We start from the raw sequence: 23,257 nt of genomic DNA, 5'->3' as shown, positions 1-23,257 counted from the left end.
GATGGCATGCCACTCTCCCCCAAAGAGGACCCATCTAGTCTGTTGGTTCTCCCGCACCCTCTGTGCTAACCGCTCCATATAGAGAGCGAACAACAGTGGGGAGAGCGGACATTCCTGTTGCATTCCTCTATAATCCAGTAATCTGTAAGGGTTCTAACACAAAGCCATTCACCCGGACCGTGGCCGAGGGGTGGCTATATCCACTAAACACCCGCCTGCGAAAGCGGCTCCCTACCCCAAACTGCTCCAGAGTGGTCTCCAGAAAGGGCCAGTGCACCCTATCAAACGCCTTTTTGGCATCATCAGACGACACTACTCGCTCCTCGGACTGGCAGTGTGCCTTATCCAGGAGGTGGAGCAGTCTCCTAGTGTTGTCGCTGCATTGTCTAGTCGCAATGAATCCGGCCTGATCCAGGTCTATCAATCCTGACATTGACGGTCCCAGTCTGGCCGCTAGGATCCCTGTGAATATCTTAAGGTCGATGTTTAACAAAGATATAGGCCTGTAAGAGGTGCAAAGTCGACTATCCTTACCGGGCTTAGGGAGGACAGCTACCAATGCCAGGAGCGGTATATCGTGGGTGGTATTTCAAAGATGTCTCCGATTGAGTTAAAAAGTTGTGTCAATATCGGGGCTAGAATGGAGCAGAATCTTTTATCAAAAATAGTGGTGAACCCATCCGGTCCTGGGTATTTAAGGAGCTTGAGCCGAGCTATAGCTGAAATAACTTCTTTGACCCGGATCAGGCTGTCGAGGTAAGAGGCCTGGTCCAGCGTTAAGCAGAAATGTGTTATGCCCTGAAGATATGTGAGGGGATTCTGCTCTGGTATTTGCTGCGCAGAGTAGAGTTCTGTGTAAATGTCCCTGAATGCGCGGGATATATCTGCTTCTTGCGTGAGTTCGACTCCCCTAGCATTGTAGATCGTGTGGACCACCGCTGCCTGGCACTGGGCACGCAGTTTGTGAGCCAGCAGGTGGCCACATCTATCCTCTCCTGTGTAAAGCATGTGTTTCAAGCATAGAGCAGCGCGGTTGGCCCTATCCAGGTCTAGACTGGCCAACTGGGTTTGCGCAGCTTCTAGCTGTCTGCATACCCGAGGAGCCCTGGTCCGTTTGTGTATCCCTTCTAGTTCTAGGACCTACTTAGAGAGTTCCTCCCTTTTCTCCCTCTGCTTCCTATTGTCTGCTGAGGACGTCGCTGTGAAATCACCCCTCACCACCAGCTTCAGTGTTTCCCACAGGGACACTATGGAAGTGTCCTGGGTGTCATTCACAGGTAGAAAATCCTCAAGCGTCTTGGTTAGGCGTGCAGTGACTTCAGGGCGGTGGAGGAGCATATCCCTCAGTCTCCAGGAGTATGATGGCCGGGGTGAAATATTAATGTTGTGATTAAAGCTGCGTGATCAGAGAGCGCTCGTGGTTCTATAGATGAGTCTTGCGCTGAAGAGAGAAGGGACCGGGACCCCAGAAAGAAGTCTAGCCTGGCATAGGTCTTTTTGAGCATGAGAATAGAAGGTGTAGTCAATTGTGCGAGGGTGGACGTGGTGTCAAATGTCAACTAGCCCCTAATCATGTAACCACCTTTGACCGCTATTGGATAAAGCTCCAGCCCGACTCTGTCTCTGAGCTGAGCGGTCCAGATGGCTGTTAAAGACTGTATTCAAATCGCCCCCAGGAGTATTTGCCAATCCGGAGAGGATGTTAGGTCTGCGACTGCTTTGTGTAAGAATGTCTCCTGGCCCTTGTTAAGGGCATAGATAGTGGCTAGTGTGACCGTGTGTGTTCCAATGGTCACAGAGAAAGCCAGTAGCTTTTGAGTTCTCCAAGTAGGACAGGATGGCCCTTCGTTTGGTGTTATTATTGACCCCCTTCACATTCAGGGTTAGGATTTTAACACTCATCTATGTGTAAGTTTGGGTCTAAGTGGACTGTTGGAGCGAGGCGTTGAGCTATGTCCACCTTGCCTGGGAATAGGTGGGGTCTTATATGCGAAGTTCTGGCTTGGTAGAGGTCGCATATGTGTGGGTGAGACAGAAGGAGCGCAGAGAGGAGAGAAGGAACCCACCAAACAAAAGTAAGATAACCCCAACATAACAATGACATAAATAAGATGAAAATCTTCTAACAGTCAGTCTCCGAAGCGTGCGGCTCCTTGGAGAAAGAGTGTAGGGTACCAGGGGCTGGCATCTCCCCGCTCCCCCCAGGCACAGCCCATGCAAATGACTGAAGTAGTTCCATTGACGGGCAGGGGAGCTAGTGACTGACCGTTAGTTCTCTTCTTGAGTTTCTCACTTTTCATTCGGAAGATGCAGCTGTCAGGGACGCTAGAACCGTCTGCCGCTCTCTGGCCATAGTGTCCGAATCAGGGCGCGATGATGGGCTGGGTGGCTTGATGGTGATCCATCCATGGGCACTTCGGCATTGGAGGCTTTGGTTGTTTTGCTGTAGCTTATCCATTGTGGGTTCCTCAATGTTAAAAGATTTGTAGGCTGTTGAGAGAGAGCTGATCTGTCTCAGCTCTCCCTTAAAGTGAAAAATCAGTGGGAAGGGGTGCCCCCAGGAGTATTTGATGTCGGACTCTCTTAGATGGGACGTGATTGGTCGAAATTACTTGCAGGTGGAGGCAACCAGATCCTGATACAGTGTAGGTTTTTGACCTTTGTATATGAAATCTGTGTTGTGCCGGGCTTCACAAAGTATTTGCTCTTTGTGCTGGTAATCGTGCAAACAGGTCAGAATGTCCACTGGAGAGGCAGGAGCTTCTCTCCTCGGGCCTACTCTGTGGGTGCGATCTAGTTTGACTGAGAATTTTGGAGTCCCGCCCAGGATGGAGTGGAAGAGGTCCGCCACCAAGGCTTCGATGTCGCTATCCCCCTCCCCCTGTGCCATTCTGCCGGGACCAGTTCTCCATGTCCTTGGTGTGAGCCTAGAGATCAAAATTCGGCTCCTGTAACTTGAGGACTTCTTGTTGGAGGCTCTCGGGTTCCTCGTCGCACCCCATTTTGTGCTCCTGTAAGGTGTTGATCCTTTCTCTCAAAGAGTCTACGTCTCGACGTATCTTCCGCATATCTGCCAAACAGATTTTAAAAGCTGTTCACTTACCTGCCATCCTGCCATACTGCTAAACCTCTTTTGAACTCTCTCAATCGCTTTTTGGAAATCTGCTCCATTCTTTTAGGACAAACATTATATGTAGCACTTTTGTATATAGTGACACTCCACAGGACCCTCCCTTGTTGTCCTTGATAACTATGGTGAGCCAGGCTGGACCCTGCTTATTTCCATTTTGTTTGGTATCTTTAAAATCCAAAATGAACAGCACTTAGCAATAAAGGCTGGTACACCCCAAAATCCATGTCCAGAAATGTGTTCCATAAAATATATTACTCTACCAGATTGACTTTTCAAGGGCTGTGTAACCTTTCTATTTCTAGTGCCACGTCCCCCCGTGCAGCAGACTTCTTCACGGTGTCCCTGTTTGAATAAACCTACAGCTGTTCCAGCAATTTTTAGTAACTACCATCCTAGTTCTCTTCTCCAATCCGGCATCAACATTTTAGACAGAGGATTCAATTGTCAGATCACTAATTTCCTGGTAACTTCCAGTCAATTGGATCCTAATAAATCCAGTTTCTGTTCACTGCGCAGCACAAAATGAAGACCGGTGACTAACTTAGATGGCTTGAGAGTTATAGCTGTCCAAGGGGCACTGCTACTCTGATTTTCATTTAGCTCTCCTAGCCGCTTCCGACAGTATCACATCAAACTCATTAATAGGGTCTTTTCATAGAGAGTGCTGCGGAACGCATTGACTTCAATCAGCTGCTCCTTGACTGGCAGGTGCCAATCAGTGTACACCCCTCCATTTGCCTAAGTTTACGATCTACCCTGCATGCAGTCCCCCAAGGCTCGGCCCTTAGCACCACGCTGTTTAACATTTTTGTAACTCCACTAGCTCATTTGATTCAAATTTGTATGACTTATTTTCATGACGTATGATGATGACTCGGAAACGTGAATTTGTCTAAATGTAGTCCAGCTCATTCTATTCCTTTTGCATTCATTATTTATTGCAATGCATCACTGGATTCATACAACCTGCTTGATAGTGAATACTGACAAATCTGAAATTGGGATTGTCAGTAATTCTACTAATTTTTGAACGACTAAATGGTCGCCTGAAGATCTACCTCCTGCCCCTTTGCTGGTCCCCGGAGTGAGAAAACTAGGTTCTTGTATGTGGCTATTATCTTTAACTTGCATCTCAGACCAAGCATTTATCCTCTACTTGTTTCCACTATTTCCGTCTGTTACATAACATGGGACTATTTACCTTCTTCAGCCCATCGGACAGTGGTCCAGGTAGCTGTTCTGTCTGGCTTTAAATACTGAAATTCTCTGTATCTTGCTCGTCCATGATTTTTACTTGCACACCTCTCCTGCATTCAACATGCAGCAGTCTGCATTACCTTTCATCTCCCACATATATCTCTCATTTCCTCTCTACTTGTTTCGGTGCTTTGTCTTCCCTTTCGGTTTCGTTTCAGGTTCAAGGCTCTTTGCTAAGTCCATCATGCCTCTTATCGCCTCAATCCTCTATATCTTCAACAGCAGTGTTGGCATTATTCCGCATCCCTTTGTCTCATGCCCCCCTCTTGCTACTTGCTCTTCCTAGAATGAGTTTTGTGCGGTTCGGAGGCCAATTCTTTTTACTATTTAGCATCAAAACGCTTGTATGCTTTACCTTTGTATCTACATTTGATTGACAATCATCTTGAGCTGCTGAAAGCTTTGAAAACGCACCTCTTTGCTCAGGCCTTTCGTTCTTAGTTGTTTTCTGGACTTCTTCTCTGTTGACGTAGTTCAGCTCTGACAGCGACAGACTATCCTTTTTGGGTGACATCTGCCTCTAGTCATTTACATTTCATATAACAAAATGTAATTTACTTGTGATTGCCATTGGTCTTCCCTCTTTCTCTTTCTTTCTCATGTTCCCAGTGCTCCCTGCCTCCTCTACGACCAGACTGAAAGCCCTGATCCCGGGCATGGCAAGTAAAGTTGTACCCACCCCACTGGGGCTGCCTGCAGCACTTCCAAATTCCTGACCAATAAACTTACCTCGTTCAATCATGTCACTTTGAGATTGTGCACTTTAGCATGACCAAGATCAGGAATAGGCAAAAGAAAGAACTTATTATAAGTAATCTCACAACTAACAAACTTATATCTTTAAAGGTATGCTGGAACTTAGATAATTCGTGCAAGAAGTACATTGTCTAAGGACGTCTTGGTGACATTCACCTTTATTTCTTTTTTTGTTTATTGTTACTAGCTTTTCCGTCTTTGTGTCACTCTGCTTCTTATAGAACCACGAGTTTACTACTTGCCCATTACAATTGAGGATCAAAAGGCTAATTTTTCTATGTATATTATGTTTTTTCTGACTTTAAAATTCCAATATAAGACCCACAAAAATTTACGGCGGCTTAAAGTGAAATCATAGTTAAATGAATAACATTTCGAGTATAACTGAATTTCAAAACAGTACAATCCTATGGAAAAGTCCTCCCCTATTCTAAGCCAAACGTCTTTGGAAGGTAGGAGAACTTCTTTTCAAAAATCCTATGAAGATAGAAAAAAGGTTATGTGAAAAGTCCTGCTCCAATACACCTACTGGAAATGTCAAAATTAACCGCTATTCCTTCCAAGCAGAATATTTCACCATGAAATATTCATGGACCTATTATATTAAGAAAACATTATATCCCCCTTTTCACCAGCTGTAGACCTAATAGTAACTAAAAACACATTTCCATTCGCAGAACCATTGACCAAGCACCACTCAATTTCGCTTTGATTACACCTGAAGCACTTTTCTCTTGTTAGCCTTTTATTTCAAACCACTCCTGAGCGTTGAAAGTACCCATCAGGCACGCACTTTGAGATATTACTGGCAGTGTTGTTCTTGCTAGAGGACACTCATCTATTCAGGTAAGACACACTGCTGAAACGAAAAATAAGACTGACCAAAACTGGATCGCGGCCTGATCATTGAAAGACATGAGTCAGCGCTCTTCTATAATTGAAGTGCAACAGCTCAATGGCCCCAGCTATGAAATATTGTTACTTCCCAATAAAAGAAATCCCGGCGTGATACCGCAGGCATTTTGCATAGTATAAAAGTGAAGGAAATTGGGTTACTGACTGAGGGGGTAAAATCCTACTCAAGCAACAACCACAGCTACTGTCGGGGTGAAACACAAGCAAACCCCAAATTAACTTGTGCACAGACCTCTGGTAGTTTGGCACAAAAGCAGTCGGGCTTATCTTTGAGGCGCTATTTAAAGTATTTAGGCAGCACTTAAAATAGTAATAAAGTCAGCACACAACACAAGCAAACCCTCCACACCAATTACAAAAATAGAGTAGAATTGAAAAAAATTATTTGAGACCAAAACAACCCAAATCCAATCAGTAGAACCAGAGATATGCAAATTTAAAGTAGTCAGGTATGTATAGCGCAATAAAAGCACAAAGCGCCACTCTATGAAAGTCACAAGTTCATGCTGATCGCCATGGAGTGTGGGCCCGATACAGGAACTAGGGTAGTTGCACTGAAAGAGATACCTTCGAAAGTCCAGATTGAAGAGTTCCCTTTGCGGTGGAGAGGCCTGAGAGGAGCAGGGAGTGCATCGCGGATGGTCGTCATGGTAGCGCAAAGAGCAGGCTGGGCATCGTGGATGCTCATCCCAGTAGCGCGAAGATCCTGCCAGGTGTCGCTAATGGTCATTGCTATTGCTTTGCTTTGGTGGTCACCGCGGTCTATTGATCCTGTAGCGTGAAGTGCAGATCTCATGTAGTCGGTCGTCGCCGACGTTCGCTATGGCGTGAAGAGTCGAGTTCACAGTTGCTTCTTGTTGCCGGGTAGAAAGATCCTGGTATGAACAGGCCCAAAGCTCAGGATTTCACCTTTTCTTAGGGACAGAGCTCAACTGTTGCCACACCAGGGATCCAGGAACTATGGGGCACCTTATGGGGATCAGGATCTCACTCCAGTAGAGGTTGGCAGGGCTCAGGCAGGTTCAGTTGTTGGTATAGGCAGCTGGTCAGTTGAGCAGATGCAGGGAGACCTCTGGAGCTTGTAATGTCCATGTAGCTAAAAACATCATGCAAAATGATGCTGGTACAGCATTTTGTGCCTTTTCTTTTTTAGCTCAAACTGAATCCTAATGTTAATTTCGGATGTGAGGATGCATTTTATGCCCAACAATATAGTGTAAAATAAAACAAGACATTAACAACTGCCGCTTGTATTCGGCTTTTGTTGATGCCATGTTTCCGTGATAGCAATTTTAGCTGAATGGAATCTTAAAATGGCATAATCTTGGGCATTTTTGTGTAACAAGGTAAAGTGCCGGAAATTAGACCAGATTACACTGATATAAATGTAATTTCACCCCACCCTAGTGCAAACAGTATTTTGTGACAGAATCGCAATTCCAACTGGTGAGGTGATACAGCACATTTCTCTGTACAAGTTCCTCAAGGGATACATGTATGAGGAGAAACTGCAACCTTCCGATACACACACAGTGTTGTGTTACTGTATCATTCTGATTCCCACACCACTGAATGAAAAATACAATAACGGTACAGTGGTGACGGGAACCCTCCTCTCTTGCAGCTTAAGTGGGGGCTGCCAGTGGACCCAAAGGCGCTCACTTATATGTTAATAATTTGTTTATGGGCCTCTTCCATCTGCAGACAAAAATGCTCAATGCAGTGTCATTCTCTTTTACCGTTTCTTACATTTAAAGTAAAAGAGACAGAATAAAAAAGAATACATGAAAATTAGGGAAATTACAGTGAAAGGGGCAAGTGAAAGGGGCGAATTAGGGAAATTACAGTGAAAGGGGCAAGTGAAAGGGGCGAATTAGGGAAATTACAGTGAAAGGGGCAAGTGAAAGGGGCGAATTAGGGAAATTACAGTGAAAGGTGCATGAGAGAGGAAGGTAAAAATATAAAAGTAAAGCTTAGAGAAAAAAGAATAGTAAACAGAAAGAACAGGGGTAGGAAAAAAGGTGATAAGAAGGACGAAAACATCAAAGTTAAAGGTAGGATGGAAGGGTGAAAGAATGGATAGATGGAAGGCAGTAGCGGCCGGTGTCTTGATAGAGAGGCTGGGGAGGGGGAAGGCAACAGATGGACGGATGGCGTGGCAAACAAAGAAAAAAACACTTACCTGCCGCATCAAGCTCCTCTCCTCTGCAGGCACAGGCTCCCAGACACCAATGTGGCAATCCTGACTCTGCTTTCATGCATGAGTGCAGAGTCAGGATTGGTCCCGATTTGCACCCCGAGTTAGATTGGGAGCCTGTGCCTGCTCTCCCCAATCTGGCACCACAGCTCAGTTTGGAGAAAGCTTTAGTGTGCATGATGGTTTGGCCGTGCGTGGACAGCCGGCCAAACCATCATGTGCACTGAGAGCAGTGCAACCACTACCTCTAGTGCCTGTCACCCCATGGCCCCAAGCCTTACACTCAGAGAGCAAAAATAAAGCGATAATAAACAAGAGAGGACCCGCCGCTGATGGAAGTTCGAAACCAATCCTGAATGGGAGGTGAAAGGAAGGAAAAGTGATTGGATCAACAGGTGAAAGGATAGAAGAAGAATGGACAGATAGATAACACTTACTCCAGTATTGGAACTTTCATAGATTCACATGCTTGAATCATTCCCCGTCACTGAGATGGAAGTCCCCGGTACATCAAAAAAGCAATACTAAACAAATACAAAGCAGAAACTAGGCCTAGGCCCATTTCAGTTTAGTAACCCATATCTCTCGTTTTGTAAAAGATGCAATAATTAATCCTGGAACCAATCAGGACCCATCACCTTCTAGAACACTCCTGAGAAAACCTTAGACCTTCAGGGGCAGATTTACAAGAAAGTGACGCATCTGTAAAAACGCGACACTTTCCCCACGCCACCCTGAGAAACCCTTGCGCCACTATGGATGCACCGTATTTACAATACGGCGTACCATGGCGCAAGGATTGACAGATGCGTCAGAAATTCTGATGCGCCTGTTGACGCAAAAGTCATACGTTGCTGGAGTCGTGTTGCAAGCACGACCCAACTCCAGCAATGCAGGGAGAGGCCTATCCTTATTGTGCTGCGTCACTCCTTACGCCTGCTTCAAGCAGTCATAAGAATTTGACGCAGTGGCGTCCTAGAAGTGGTGCAGTGAAATCTTGTAGATTTCACTGTGTCACTTCTACGAGGCTTTTTTGCACTGGAACGCCCACCCTGCATACATTATACCTGATGCAGGTTTAATGTGACGCAGGGCTTTACAACGTGACGCATCTCCCTAGATGCATCACGTTGTAAATGGGCCGCATTTTTACACTGCTGCTGCGTCACAAAAAGTGACGCAACGGCGGCGCAAAAATGATGCAAGGGGCTTGTTAATCTGCTCCTCAGATTTTCTACCGCACGTTGTGCTAGGGAGTCTCCTCTGAGCCCTGCTCAGTTTTCTCTTATTCTTAGTGAATTTAGAAGTTCTTGGCTTCATTTCAACATTTTACATCTACAGTATCCATCCTCAGTGCTGAGTTGTCATCATTCTAGCATAGTTATGTCAGAAAAGGAGAAAAAGGGTCTTTTTAGAGCCTGTGCTACCTGCTCAAAGAAAAGGCTTTATATAGATGACCCTCATGAAGACTGTATTTATTGCCTATATCCCTACCATAAGGCAAAGGAAATCAAGGTATGCTTTGCCTTTCCTAATAAAACCTTGAGAGATCGTGAGGAGCGCCTTCTTATATGGCTTCAGAAACTCAAAGCCAGAAAAGAAGTGATTTCAAATGAGGTCAGTGATGAGGCATCCTCTTCTTCTTCATCCAAGAGGTCCCATAAGAGGAGAAGGTCACCTCATGCCAACCCTTCTGGTGAGTATCCAGGAAAGGCCCTTAAAAAGTCCTCTCATGGGTGCAGTCCTTCAAAATATCCTCATAAACATGAGAAGGAGCGGTAGGGACATTCTTCGGGGGATAAACAGCCAAAATTGGCAAGTTCTGAGCTGCTTAAAACACCCCCTCAAGTCAAGCACTCTTTCAAAAAGCCTTCTTCAATGCCTCCTGAAGCAAGGCTGTCGACAAAAGCTCCACATTTGACGAAGAAACCATCTTCATCATCGTCGACGAAGGTTGAAGTTCGCTTGTCGACAAAGAAGGCGTCAGCAGCGGAATTGGGGGCTCCGTCTTCGAAGGTTTTTTCACCTTCGAGTATGGTGTCGACACCAGTATTGTCAACAATCGTGTCGACGATGACTACGAGGACGTCGACGACAGCAACGATGGCAAGGTCGACGACTACAACGACGATGACAGTAACTATGACTTTGTCGGCGGTGATACTGTCACTGATGGTTTCCAAATCACCGTCTACAGCTGTTTCTCCGACGATGGTGTCGTCGGCGATCTCTTTGACGGGCCCGTCAACGAGGGAAAAAACACTGGATGAAACAGAAAAAATCAAAACAAGGAAAATTACACCTGAAATTACTTCACCTAACAAAATTACACCTCTTCTAAATTCTCACCTGTTGGAAGAGCAGGATTCTGAGGGACATGATGATGGGCCCTTTGGCTACGGGAGTAGCCCATCCCAGCTGCACGTTAAGTGTCAGGAGGATGATTTTGAGGGGGCGTATGGAGAATATCAAGAATATACTCCTCAGCAACAATACCATCAAGATTATCAGGAGGGGATAGTTTGCATGCTGTCTTCTTTATTAACGGACCTACAATTCATGTTGGCTGACTACAGGAAGAGATTTGCCCCAGCTCCTGTTCCTCAGGAAATACCATCAGTACTTCCTCATCCATGTTCTATTCCGTCTACTCCAAAGAGGTTTCAAACTATGCATGGGGAACTTCTACAGAAATCACCTCCATCAGCCCCTCAACAGGATCTGGTTACTATGGATGATGATCAGGTACAAGGAGAGCTTAGAGATCCAAATAGAGAGTGACGACTACCTAATTCCCACGCCTTCTTCTCCTTCTCCAGTTCTGGTTGACTCACCACCAGAGGATATTGGTGGGTTTCACAACGTGTTAGAGAGAGCTGCAAAGAGATTGGATCTACCTATGCCAGCTTCCCAAACTGACTGTTTTTTATATGACTTTAAAGAGCTCTTCAGGAAATAAGAGAGGGCTATTCCTATTATAGGTCATATATGGGAGGAAGGACTCAAGGTCATGAAGACACCAGCGACAGTGACACCAGTGCCATCGAGGTTGGAGAAGAAATACAAGGCCCCAGAGGATGCTCCAGCTTGTTTTGTGGGCCATCCCAAACCGGATTCGGTTATTTCTCAGGCAGCTCATCGGAAATCTAAAAACCCATCGGCACCCATTACCACACCTCCTGATAGGGAGGGTAGGCACCTGGATAATGCCGGTAAAGGGTTTTCATCAATGTCAGCTCTGTTGGTCAGAGCAGCGAATGCCCTGGCCATACTGTGCAGATATGACAAATAGATGTGGTGTGACCTGGCTCCGTATATGGATCAGCTTCCTGAAGAAAGCAGTTCTGAAGCTAAGAAAATTCTCCAGGAGGGCAAGAGAGCATCTGCAGAGGTGATAGATTGTGCAATGGATATCGCAACTACAGCATTCAGATCACTGGGGGGTGCAGCGGTTTTACGCCGCAAAGGATGGCTCCGAGCTACTTCAGGAGGATGTATACATTTGGATGGATCGATGGGCGTATCACAAAAGGTGAAAGGAACTAAGGGTGGTCGGTTTTGCTTGCTACACATGCTCGTTGTAATTAGAAATACGTCAGAAATGAGAAGCATTCAAATTTAATTGGCTACTCTGTTGCAGTGGTACCACATTTTTCTTGTTTAGAGGTACACTATTTCGAACTCTGCAATTTATCTCCTGCAGAAATTTCAAATGGCAAAATTAATGAAGGGAAATAGTGCACTATTACAACACAAAATGGACTCTACATTCAAGGGCAAAGTCACATAATGAGTTTAAATTATTTTGGGGGTTTTAATGATGCTCTGAATTGTATTTTAGCTCTCCCGCTCCTTATTGCATGTATTTTTGCTGCTCTAGACTATAAAGAGCAGCGTGTATGAACGTATATACATCTTTTTAAAGGTTATAGAAACAAAGCCCACACATGGCAGAGCTCTTTGGCATTAAAGTTGGTTTCTTCTTGGACAGGTCCACTGTCCACAAGAGATTCTTGATCTTTATAGAAGGCAGGCAGTCCTCCCAGGGTTTTGTAGGTCACTGGGCCTGCAGGATGAGTCAACTTTAGTAGCAAGGGTGAAAGGCAGCTGGCAGGACTGGCGCCAAGTCCTTCTTCCTTCTTGCTGGTGCGTCTCTTCGAAATCTGGACTTCGTAGGTCATCAGGAATCTAACTTCAGGGTCTGTGGTGCCACCTAAATACTAGATTTAGGGGCGTTACAGGAGAGTGTCAGGTAGGGACCAATGAGTTCATTACCTGGGGTGTCTACACCCTCAATTATGCCTTCTTCCTGTGGGAGAGTGTGGAATAGTCCTAGCTCTGATTGGATAAGTTCCACCATCTTCAAGAAGGTGGGCACTGAAAAAAGTGCTTCACTAAGCCTCCAGCACCTGAGGGGTGGAGTTGGTGAAGGGTGGTACACCTCCTTATCTCACTTAGTTTTCCCGCTACTCCCATTAAAAGTGGGGTTTGAGCCGGGGGCTACCAACTGCTTCGAGCAGCAGAGGCTTGGGTCGAATTACTACGGCGGCAAGGCCTTTGAAGATTCCCTCTAGAGCACTGTGCCCATCCTGGGGGAGGAGGTGAGACACCTTCGCCCAGGATGGGCTTTATTTCTGGCCTTAGAGAGCAGGGGCTCTCAACCCAGGTGTCCAGAAACATGTCTGGTGGTGGCAGGCTGCCTAAAGCAAGTCAGAGACCACACCAGGGATGGTAGGTTTTCAGGGGGCACCTCTAAGGTGCCCTCTGAGTACATGTTTTAATAAATCCAACACTGGCATCAGGGTGGGTTTATTCAGAGGAGCTGTTTGGTACCAAACACTCCCGGGTTCAGTGTAGCCATCATGGTGCTGGGGAACTCAAGATGAGTTTCCAACCCATGTACTCTCTTTGGCTTCCCTGGCTCTTACAATATTAAGAATAGACGGAAATATTGTAGGGGCATGTCTGCTCATGCTGATATGCACACACCTGAGATATAGTGCTCCCTGCCTTAGGGCTAGTTAGACCTGCTATAGGGGTGACTTACCTATACATTAGGCAGTGCTGCTTTGACAGGGCACACAGGCAGTGTGTCATGTCGACTTTGTTGTTTTATTCTGCACCATGGCATGGAGGCTGCAGTGGTACTTTGCATGGCCTTGGTGAGGAATCCCTGGGGGGCCCTCTTCCGTCCCAAGGCCCTGGGTACCAGGGGTGTCATTTACTTGGGAATTACAGGGGGTCTGAAGTTTTCCCAATCATGGTAAAGTTTGAGGAAAAGAACACTGGTACTGGGAACCTGGTTAGCATGGACTCAGTACTCTACAGTCAAAGTTGTATGGAAAGCCAGGCAAAAGGTTTTGGGGGGGGGGGGTACTGCAACAGAAACGCACTTTCCTACAAGTGTCCTAAAAAGTTGAAGAGATGTTTTTCAATGTAATTTTTAAAGGGCTGAAAATATATCAACATTTGTTTGCATCTCTAAAGTAATAACAAAACACAACAGAACACAATAAAGTAACACAAATCTAAATAACTACACCACAAAATGTAACATTGAAAATGCAAGTGCCACACAATAATAGCACAATACATTAATGTAGCCCAAATAGCTAAAAAAAAAACACCACAACAAGATGCAACACGGCAAATATGTATACATTTTGGTGACACTTTACCAACACAAGTCTACTTTTGTAATACAGTAGTAAAAGGTTTGGGTTTGCATCTAGCATTGCTTTACTTACCTCAGATATTAAATAGGCATATTAAGAAACAAACGTGGTTTTTATTTTTTGGCAAGGGTTCTCAAATGCGCGTTTGACCTAGAGTGAGCTGTCTGACTTTGCAGCTCTGCGTGGATTTTAAGTTTCGACTTTCTGAAAACTGAAACCTAAGATTCTCCTCCTGAATGTAATCATGCGTCACTTCAAAGGCGTGTGCTTCTCGGGCACAGCACTTAAGATAAAGGCACTTGAAGCCCAACAGTGTTGAAAATGTGACAAGATGCCAAACTATTTCATGCAGTCTTTAAGATAGAGCGAGAAATCTCTTCCGGTAAATGACAAAGCAGGTTTGACTGCATTAGGCACACTAATTCTAACTTAAATGTAAACATATTAGCACGTTAACACAGCGAATACAAAAAAAGCACACCACGCCCTTATCTCCATTTTTGCCCTTGTCTTATCTCTTTAGGAGACACCATCTCTTAGGCAGCCAAGACTGGAGCTACTCTGTTTGGGTCTTGGCTACAGGCAGCTATTGGCAGATCCTCAGTTGCCATTACATTACGTAGGTAGAGTGGGCTTTGTGTCAGACCCTTGCTCAGGATTGAATGCCCTTGCTTTCTGTCTTGGGAGTCTGCACTTGATTCCATGCCTTTCCTTGATATTTTGTGTTTGTCCCACCAGGATAAAATCAGTCTCAGTGCTCTAATTAGCTGAGTTAAATCCTTGCAATGCTTACTTGAGAGGACTCTTTTTGTTTTACATGTAGTATCACATGGGAGCGCATGTGATTCCTTGCTCTCTCCAATGCATGTTCCTGTGTCCCCTGCGAACTCTCCTTGTATCCCTCCCACTCACTCCCTGAAGCTCAATGTCCCACTCCTCATATCGCTACCCATCCTCTTCACCATCCACTTCCTATTTAAAATAATGAATGTATTTATTTTGGTATGAGGGCTCAGCAGTTGCAAAGTTTGTCAGGCCACCTGCTCCCTTCTTTTTTGCAAGCATGCTTTTGGATTTCTTTACTTCTAATTTAAAAATTAAAAATATCACAATGCTCTGCACAAATGCGTCAGAAGATACGTATTGGTGGCCCACCTGGAATGAGTTTTCATTAATAAAAAAACATTGCAAGACTGCAGGCGACTCATCTGTCCATGTGCATATGCACCTTGCCAAAAGTATTGCATAGCTGATAGCTCACCTTTTTAGACCCAATACTTATTGGCTTTGCTAATGGTTGATTTAAGTCTATCCTGGCAGTTTTAGTGGTCTGCTTGATCATATGTATTGAGGAAAAAATAATAAAGAAATTTCATGTTGCAGAAAAATTTAAATATAACTAATTATAACTGAATGAACCCAATGAATAGTATCTAAATTACCTTCCTGAAAAATCTGAGATAGCTACAAAGAAAATTACAGAATTTTATCTAAAAGTTTAGACTTAGAAAGTGTAAACTGGAATGGGGAGAAGGGATCAAGACTCCCCCAAAAAGATATCACTCCGTTTGTCCAACTTGTTTTTTTTTTATCAACTCTTTTTATTGTTTATTTTCAAAACATGAAATTGCCTGATTGTTTATGGAGATATCAAAGTTACGCTCTTTAGCTTATTGACATTTATACATCACATAATGGCTGTTAGCACGGGTAGTAAGTACATCATGAAAAAGACACTACCATGGAGCCCAGATCTTCTGATATTTATGTTCACAACTTATAAGTTTATAGACAGTTTCTTCTGTTTTTCCACAGGAGTCTATACCTCTTAATTCCTGAAATGATGCCATTGTGCCATGTCATCTATTTATGCCAGTCTTCTTGGCAAAATTATAGAACAGGAGCTTGGGAAAAAAGCGAACCTGAACAGAAACACGACAATTGTGTTTCTTGAGGTTTTTTGCACAAACTGCGCCCTTGTGTCAAATATTGTCAATTTTCAATTTATGACATAAGGACATTTTTTGCACTAAAATATAGCAATAAATAAAATTTAGACTTGTCACTCTTATAGTGGTATTCTCCCACACTTTTTGCCTTAAACCTCTGCTTTTCACTGATCTCCTTTTTGTTGGCCTTAGGACTCCATGCACTTTTTCACTCCTAACGAAGTAGTACTAAAGTGTGCATGCTCGCTCCCTAAAATATGGTAGCATTGGCTTACAGCCATTTAGCACAATTAATTTACTTGGAATTTCCTAGTAAAGTGGTACTACATGTACCCAAGGCCTATAAATTAAGTACGACTAGTGGACCTGCGGCACTTTTGTGCCACTCACTTAAGTAGCCTTTCAATCGTGTCTGTGTGTACAATTTTAAACTGCCAATACGAGCTGACAAAACATACCTTTTGCCAGGCTGAAACCTTCCTTTTTAATCCATATTTCACCCCTCGGGTAGGCCCTACACCGCTCATAGGGCAGGGTGCAATGTATCTAAAAAGCTGGACATGTGTTTTTAAGTTTTACATGTCCAAGTAGCTAAAAGCTCTTAAATTCATTTTTCACTACTGTGAGGCCTACCTTTCCCTTAGGATAACATTGTGTTGCCATGCTACATTTAATAAGCGATAACTTTCAATTAGGAGCAGGTAGAGATATTGTGTTTGGTGTCTAAAGAGTTGTAATTAAAAAATCTCTTAAATGGTAAATTAGAATTCCAAGTCACAATTCAGAAAATCCAACTTTTACAAAGTTGCCATTTTCTTGTCCTAAACATTTGGTGCCTGCAGCCTGTAACCTGGGTCGCATAACTACGTGTAGCTGGCAGTTATCTTTGTGTATTGCTACCAAACAATGAGGCAAAAGGGGATATTTTGGCTGGATGGGCTATCTCTGACTTAATGGGGGGGAGGAGTGGTCACCTACCTCACTTACACAAAAACTCTGCCCCACCACACTCACAAAGGGTTTCACACCAGTATATTGTAGCCCAGACAAGCTAGAGCCAGGGCAGGGAGGCAGGAAATTCCAAACACCTCCAGAACCTCTTTCTCCCACTTGAAAGCTGGAGCCAAGTATAAATATTGTACCCTGAGACCCAACTCTTCGGTAGATCTCTGGGCCTATTGAAAACCCAAAAGGACTACTCTGTGTTCTTCTGCAAGAAGGACTGCTACTCTGCTGCCTTGCCACTCTGCTGCCCTACGGCCTGCTGCGCTGTTGCCTGAGAGAAAAGGACTGCACCTGCATCTTTAACCCAGTATCCCCAGAGTGACCCTTAAGACTAGTTGGCTCGCCTTCTGATTAGAACCTCAGGGCCAGAAAATGCCTCAGCCTCCTTGAACGCAGTTCTTGGACTCTGTCTGCTGTGAGTCTTGCCTCCCAAGTGGTTCCACTCCAGTCCTGGATCCATGGAAGTGGCCTAAAGGTGCTCTGATAGCCCAGCTGTGGTCTTTTGAGCAGTACCACCACATTGTGATGTATCTCCTTGTAGCTCCTCGTCAAAACCACTGCTCTGCAATGCACCCCCAACGCAGGACATCACATTGCATTCATGCATCTCCTTGGATCTGCGGTTCTGCGACACATCCTTGATGGAGGACTTCTCATCGCAAGCCCCCTTCAACTGCATCCTGGATGATGACGCAGCAGGACATTGCAGCCCATAGCTCCTCGGAACCACCGTGGCACGACGCATTGTATACGGAGTACTTCACATCACAAGCCTCCCACCTCTGTCATCCTCGCCGATGATGCAGGAACTCATATCGCAGCTCTGCAGCTTCTTTGAAACTGCCGCTAAGCAACACATCTTTGACGCTGGATCGCACAAGGCTCCACAACCACGATTTAAGGTACTTTGTTCAGCTGGCCTAACTTGGTCCCTTAACCCGACCCACACTCCATTGCAGTCAGTCTGAATGTATGACTTTGTCCTTGTCCGGCTTGACCAGATAACCGAAGTTGGGCCTTTGTGCTTTTAAGCAGTATTTTAACCGAAATCTTTAAAATGTGCATATCTCTGGGTCAACTGATTGTATTTTCGTTGTTTCGGTGTCAAATAATTTATAAAAATGTTACTCTATTTTTCTAAATTGGTGGGGGATTTTTCTTGTGTTGTCTTTTTACTTTATTACTGTTTGAAGTGCTGCATAAATACTTTATATATGGCCTCTAATTTAAGCCTGACTGCTTTTGTGCCAAGCAGGTTAATTTGGGGTTTACTTATGACTTAACCCTGACAGGAATTGTGATTATTGCTTGAGTAGGGTTCAACGCCCCTCCACCAGTAAACCAATTTCCTACATGGATGGATGGATCGGCAGTTCACATAGTTATGTGCATTTTGTGTAATTTTTCTGAAATTTTGCATTATTACACAAGAGCAAATTATGCAAATTTCGCATGCACCTACTCTTAATAATGTATTCAGTGCAGTGGGGTGTTGCTTCCCTGGTATAGGGCTATATCCATCTTGCCCAATAGCATGCCAACGTTCACCAAATCCCAGGATCTCCTGCATCCGTTCCATGCATCAGGTAGTCCCACAACTTTCTCAAGAGTGTTGTGTATTCATGACTAGTAGTTCTTAATTGTGGGGCACGCCCTCGGACAGCCAGGAACTGATGGGTATTTTGGTGATAGTAGACAATATTTGGCAAATAGGCGCTACATTTAAAAGGGCCAGAAGTTTGCGGCCTTCAATTAAGTCAATTTCTAATCATCCAATCATTAATTGAGATCAATTTTGATGCTCAATAACACTGTTGTATGTCTGGAATCCCAAGCCCCCATCATGGGGTAGTAGTACGTATTTTTGAAAGGAGACTCATGGGATGTCAATGAACAATAGGTATTTTTGAATGATGATGCTAGTTTAGCGAAAACATTAGATGGACTTCTTTTTGGGTACATCTGTAATGGGTATAGGAATTTGGGTAGTTTGATCAACGTGAATGTCGCCCCTCTGATAACATAGTTGTCTAAAAATATATTAGTTGGAGAGCTAAAATTAGTCTCTTTTCTGATTTGGTTACTGGTCATTCTCCTTGTCTCTAGCCACCACCTCAGGAAGGACATTGCCTTACCAAGAATGACTACTTGGAATTCTTTCCAGAGGATTGTCGTAGAGAACACCCAACTCTATTTCAAGTCAAAGAAGGTTTCAAATTCATCTCAAAGAATAAGAACGTCTGTGAAGTACTCTTCTTATAGCCATGTGTATAGACACCAACTGTCTCTGGGTTGCCTCTGCAGGTGAAACAGTTGCTTCTCTATGGTACAATGGTTTGATGAACATTGTGGAAGGATTAGTGCCCTCGCTGTACCAGAAGTTGTCTATTGCCGCAGTGAATAGGTATTTGATTCATGAAGAAATGATGGGAAGCAGAGTAGTAAGTGTACTACCCATTTGGACAGTGCAGTCTCTTTGTGGGACATTCTGGGGCCCTACATATCCACCATAGAGTTCTTTATGGTGGCAAAGTCTCCACCACTCACCCTCCTACCCGGTGGTGATAATATTAAAGGTTCTGTCAGTGAGCGAAGACCGCTGTCCATTAGGGTAGCCAGGACATACACTGACTAGTGTGCATGTATGGCTCTCTGATATCAACTGATACCTTTAGTGGGAAGGACTTTGGTAGAACAATTCCCACTTTCCTGGGATCCACCTGTAAACCCTGACTGATAAACTCCTGTGTATCAGTTCTGACCCAGGAAGCCGCAGTTCATGCCCAATAAATATGTATTTTGTAGGAACCTGTGTCTGGGGAGAATTTTTTTAACATAGTTCATAACTCACTCTCTTTACATCTTATTACTGAGATCATTAAAGTTCCAGAATAAGGTTCTATATTTACCTGGGACTCTGAGTTGTGTCTTGATGGATGTGGTGGTTGGATATGATATGTTTATGGGTGCATCTCCATGCCACTGCCTAAACCTCAATAACCATGTTACCCTAGCAACTGTCCTCCTGCTCCTCTTCTCTTCCCCACACCATACTTCTGCCTGGGAAGTATCTGTCATCCATATAACAGTTTAGCCTTATAGCCTGCTGCTGAGGGCTGTACTGGTTGTTAAAGGCCCTGAACCGGAGTTAAAGCCCCGTGCCGCAGGGAGAGCACCTTTCGCAAATGTATACCCTGAGGTAGAAGGGCTATAACGCTGTTAGAGCATTCCACTCACTGAAGATAGAATGTTCTAAATTAAAAAGGAAGAAACAGTTCCAAGCTTATGTCAGCTGTTATAAGCCCCGAGCTACTCCATTGTCTTCAGTGGAGCTCTCAGCATTCCAATGTTCTAATTTTATTTAATGACCATTCGCCCATCACTATTAATTGTGAATCAGTGTAGTATAACTATAGCTCAATACAAGTGTATTTACCCACTCAGTTAGACATGTTTTTAGTTGTGAGTTGTGCCATGCTACACCTACAATTTTTGCCTCATAATCCGGTCACCTCTATGGGTTTCCTTATACATGTAGTGCCAGGAGCTTGAGTCACCACCCAACTCTGTCACTAATACCAGTCTTCCCCCTGCACACAAGGAGGCCACCTCCTCTCTGCCTACACTTTACCTTTCATGGCGCTAGTGCGTCCCTGCTGCTCAGCAGGCAAACTTGAGGGAGCCCCACAGCAAAGTATCTGGAGATCCTGGCTCCACACTGGACCCAGTCAGGAGTCCTCGGGCCAGGGGTCCGCCGCCCACGCAGTGCCGGAGGGGGCCCTGGAGCTCGTGAGGCTTCCCAACTCCCCCCTCCCTGAACCGTGGGAGCTTCAGGGGCTAATGTTACCCCACTTTTATAGTGTTTGAATTAGATAACTGCACCTGCTTGTCCTGTTTCCAGGCCGTTTTTCTATTGTTCCTGGTCGTCCTTTGGCACTCACCGATTGTGTGTGTTTGCTCCGTTGCTGTGGTACAGTTTCGTTCTGATCAGCGTGCCATAGCGCGCTTCTTAGCTTCAGCAAATGTGTATTTGCTGTTCTTACCAGAGGCGCGACCAGAGCCAAATTTCGAAGGAGACTAATAAAATATTCGGGGGGTGGGGGCTATTTCTTCCAAGTTCCAGCAATAGGCAGAGTGGAGATGCAGGAGCTCTAAGAAGGGGTGAAAGAACAATAAAGAACAATAAAGCTCGTTAACACGTAAATGGTCTTTTAAAAACCTGTGAAGTACTCGGGTGCGGCTGCAATCAGACGGACGCCAGACTAGCCAACCAACCTACAGCAACACTTTGAGCCCTATGGGCGTTGCGTGCCTGGTTCTTACTGATATTTTGCAGTTTGTTGCACCTGCTTTAAGGCTCTTGCGTTAACCTGTCCCACCACGCAACTTCTGCTCCGAACAATTAAGTTTTGTTCTCATTCGTAACAAAAAGAAAGGTGGCATTTTTTTAATGAAACAGACACCAGGTGGATGGTGGTGACGTCACTCAAGCAATATAATATCCTTCGTCTATATTTCTCCCCTTTCATCCTTCTTAGAAACCGCAGTAGTTGGGAGGAAGAGAGCTCCACAGGGCTCCTTCACTCTCGCTGCCCGAATCGCTTCCTCCTCCGTGCCCCGCCCTGCCCGGCACATTCACTTCGGCTGTTTGTAGCTTAACAAAGGCGGCACAGAAGCAGGTCAGGCTGGTTCTCAGGTGCTCAGTTACACGCTTTTAAGCCCCACCTCATTTTCTCATTGGACTCCCGTCCCATTGCCGCACTGCCCCATTCACCTGCTGCGTCCCGCGCGCGCCGGTCTGACCTCACAGGACACTGGTCATCACCCAGGAGTGAATCCGGAGCTCAAGGTAAGACGCTTATGAGTCGCCTCCTCCTCTTAAAATGTTGTCTTCGACTGTTAAATCAAATACGTCATTAACGGCACGTTAAACAGCTCCATTAACGGGTCTGCGTGGTGTCCCACTGTCCAGAGTAGCAGTTCTTACAGGCGATATTGTAGATGTAATGCAGAGTTCTTATAATTTCTTATGGTATCTGATAATCTGATTTAAATTATAGCAGTCGTGCTCATTTCCGGAATGACTGATTTTCACCCATGAATGTCACCGACATTCGCTTTAAAAATAAACGATTTAAATCTCGCGGATACTGCAGGTGTATATTGTGATCGCACAAGGCAGAAAGATGTGTCATACAGCGCTGTGTACCAGGTTGCGTTTGTTCCACAACTTGGCAGGTAGGGGCTGCGCCTCCCTCATGCGACCTGCTGACAGGGGCGTGACGCAAGCCCCTGCAGTGCACGCTCCACCCCCCCCCCCCCCACCCATGGGATGGTATGGGATTCTCAGGGGCCCCTCACCACTTTGGGCAGGGTGGCCCCACCACCGTACCTAACGCTGTTGACTGAAAACAGTGTTCTCAATTCAAATGAGATTAAGTAGGTTATTGCTTTGGGCAGTCGCAAGTTTTTTTTTTCAAATGAAAATGGCAGGGTAGGTAAGGTATAATGCAGCACAGTAAAACAGGAGAACTACAAAGCAGAACAAGACATCAGGGCTGCGAGCTCACAAATGCGCACTGAGCGATATATTTCTTAGCCCCTTGGGCTGCCAGAGTCTCACTTTTTGTGACACTCTGGCGGCACAAACTACAAAATTATATTATATTTATGAGGTCACACAAAGCCACTTTGCGAGGCTTTGAATGGGATCCTAGATATGGAGTAAGGCAAGGCCGCGCAAAGCGCTGCATTGCCTAATTCTGAGCCAGGAGGCACTCCATGGGCGTTTCAGTTGGTTTTCCCATGCAAAAGTTCTTCCTATGTGCTTAGTGAGGGTGTGGAGGTCGTGCTGTCATTGCAAATTCTGGACCATCTATTACCTAAAAAAAAGACAAAAACTTTTCGGGATAATTCTGATACATCTCTACCTTCCCGTTTTAATCATGCAAAAAAGTCCTAAATTTTCTAGCCCATTGCCTTTTGACCCCTTAGCAGAAAAACGAAGGCTGTTCAGGAATATGGGTGGAAGAAGGAATCAATTCTGTGACGTGATCGGGTGTAAAGTGTGTCCTGCTGTCAGGTCATCCATGGACTTCTGTGTAGATTAACACATTGTCCACTTTCAACTTTCTATCCATTTTCGAGCGATTTGAGGAATTTTGCTTCATCCCTATCAGGCCTGGTTATGGCCTAATTGACGAACGCGGTATTAAAAAAAGAGGCTTGGGGACTGTGAAGTTTTAGATAGGGTTAAGAAAAATGCAGACCAGGACTGACTCCTAGAAATCAATGCTGGTAGCTAAATGAGGTCCAATGAGTATTCCATAAGAAATAAAAAAAACACCTAAAGAGGTGAGACCAGACCAGA

General features: G+C 44.8%; 2 protein-coding genes across 3 annotated transcripts in view; one reads left to right on the top strand and one right to left on the bottom strand.

Annotated features, from left to right (window-relative positions):
* The window catches only part of ANO3 (anoctamin 3), a 1,942,403-nt gene that overhangs the window by 552,718 nt on the left and 1,366,428 nt on the right, over positions 1–23,257 (bottom strand). The gene's annotated exons all lie outside the window — the stretch shown is intronic.
* Positions 21,504–23,257, top strand: part of MUC15 (mucin 15, cell surface associated) — a 91,264-nt gene continuing 89,510 nt past the window's right edge. The window contains exon 1 of one of the 2 annotated variants that reach the window (XM_085643625.1): positions 21,504–21,736. The gene's annotated coding sequence lies outside the window, so the exon portion shown is untranslated. The remainder of the gene's footprint in view (positions 21,737–23,257) is intronic. The other variant, XM_085643624.1, reaches the window with a different exon arrangement.

The sequence above is a fragment of the Triturus cristatus genome, chromosome 3_1, assembly GCF_964204655.1.
Source record: "Triturus cristatus chromosome 3_1, aTriCri1.1, whole genome shotgun sequence".
Classification (NCBI taxonomy): Eukaryota; Metazoa; Chordata; class Amphibia; order Caudata; family Salamandridae; genus Triturus; species Triturus cristatus.
The sequence above is the reverse complement of the archived record's forward strand: the minus strand, read 5'-3'. Positions and strand labels throughout refer to the sequence as shown.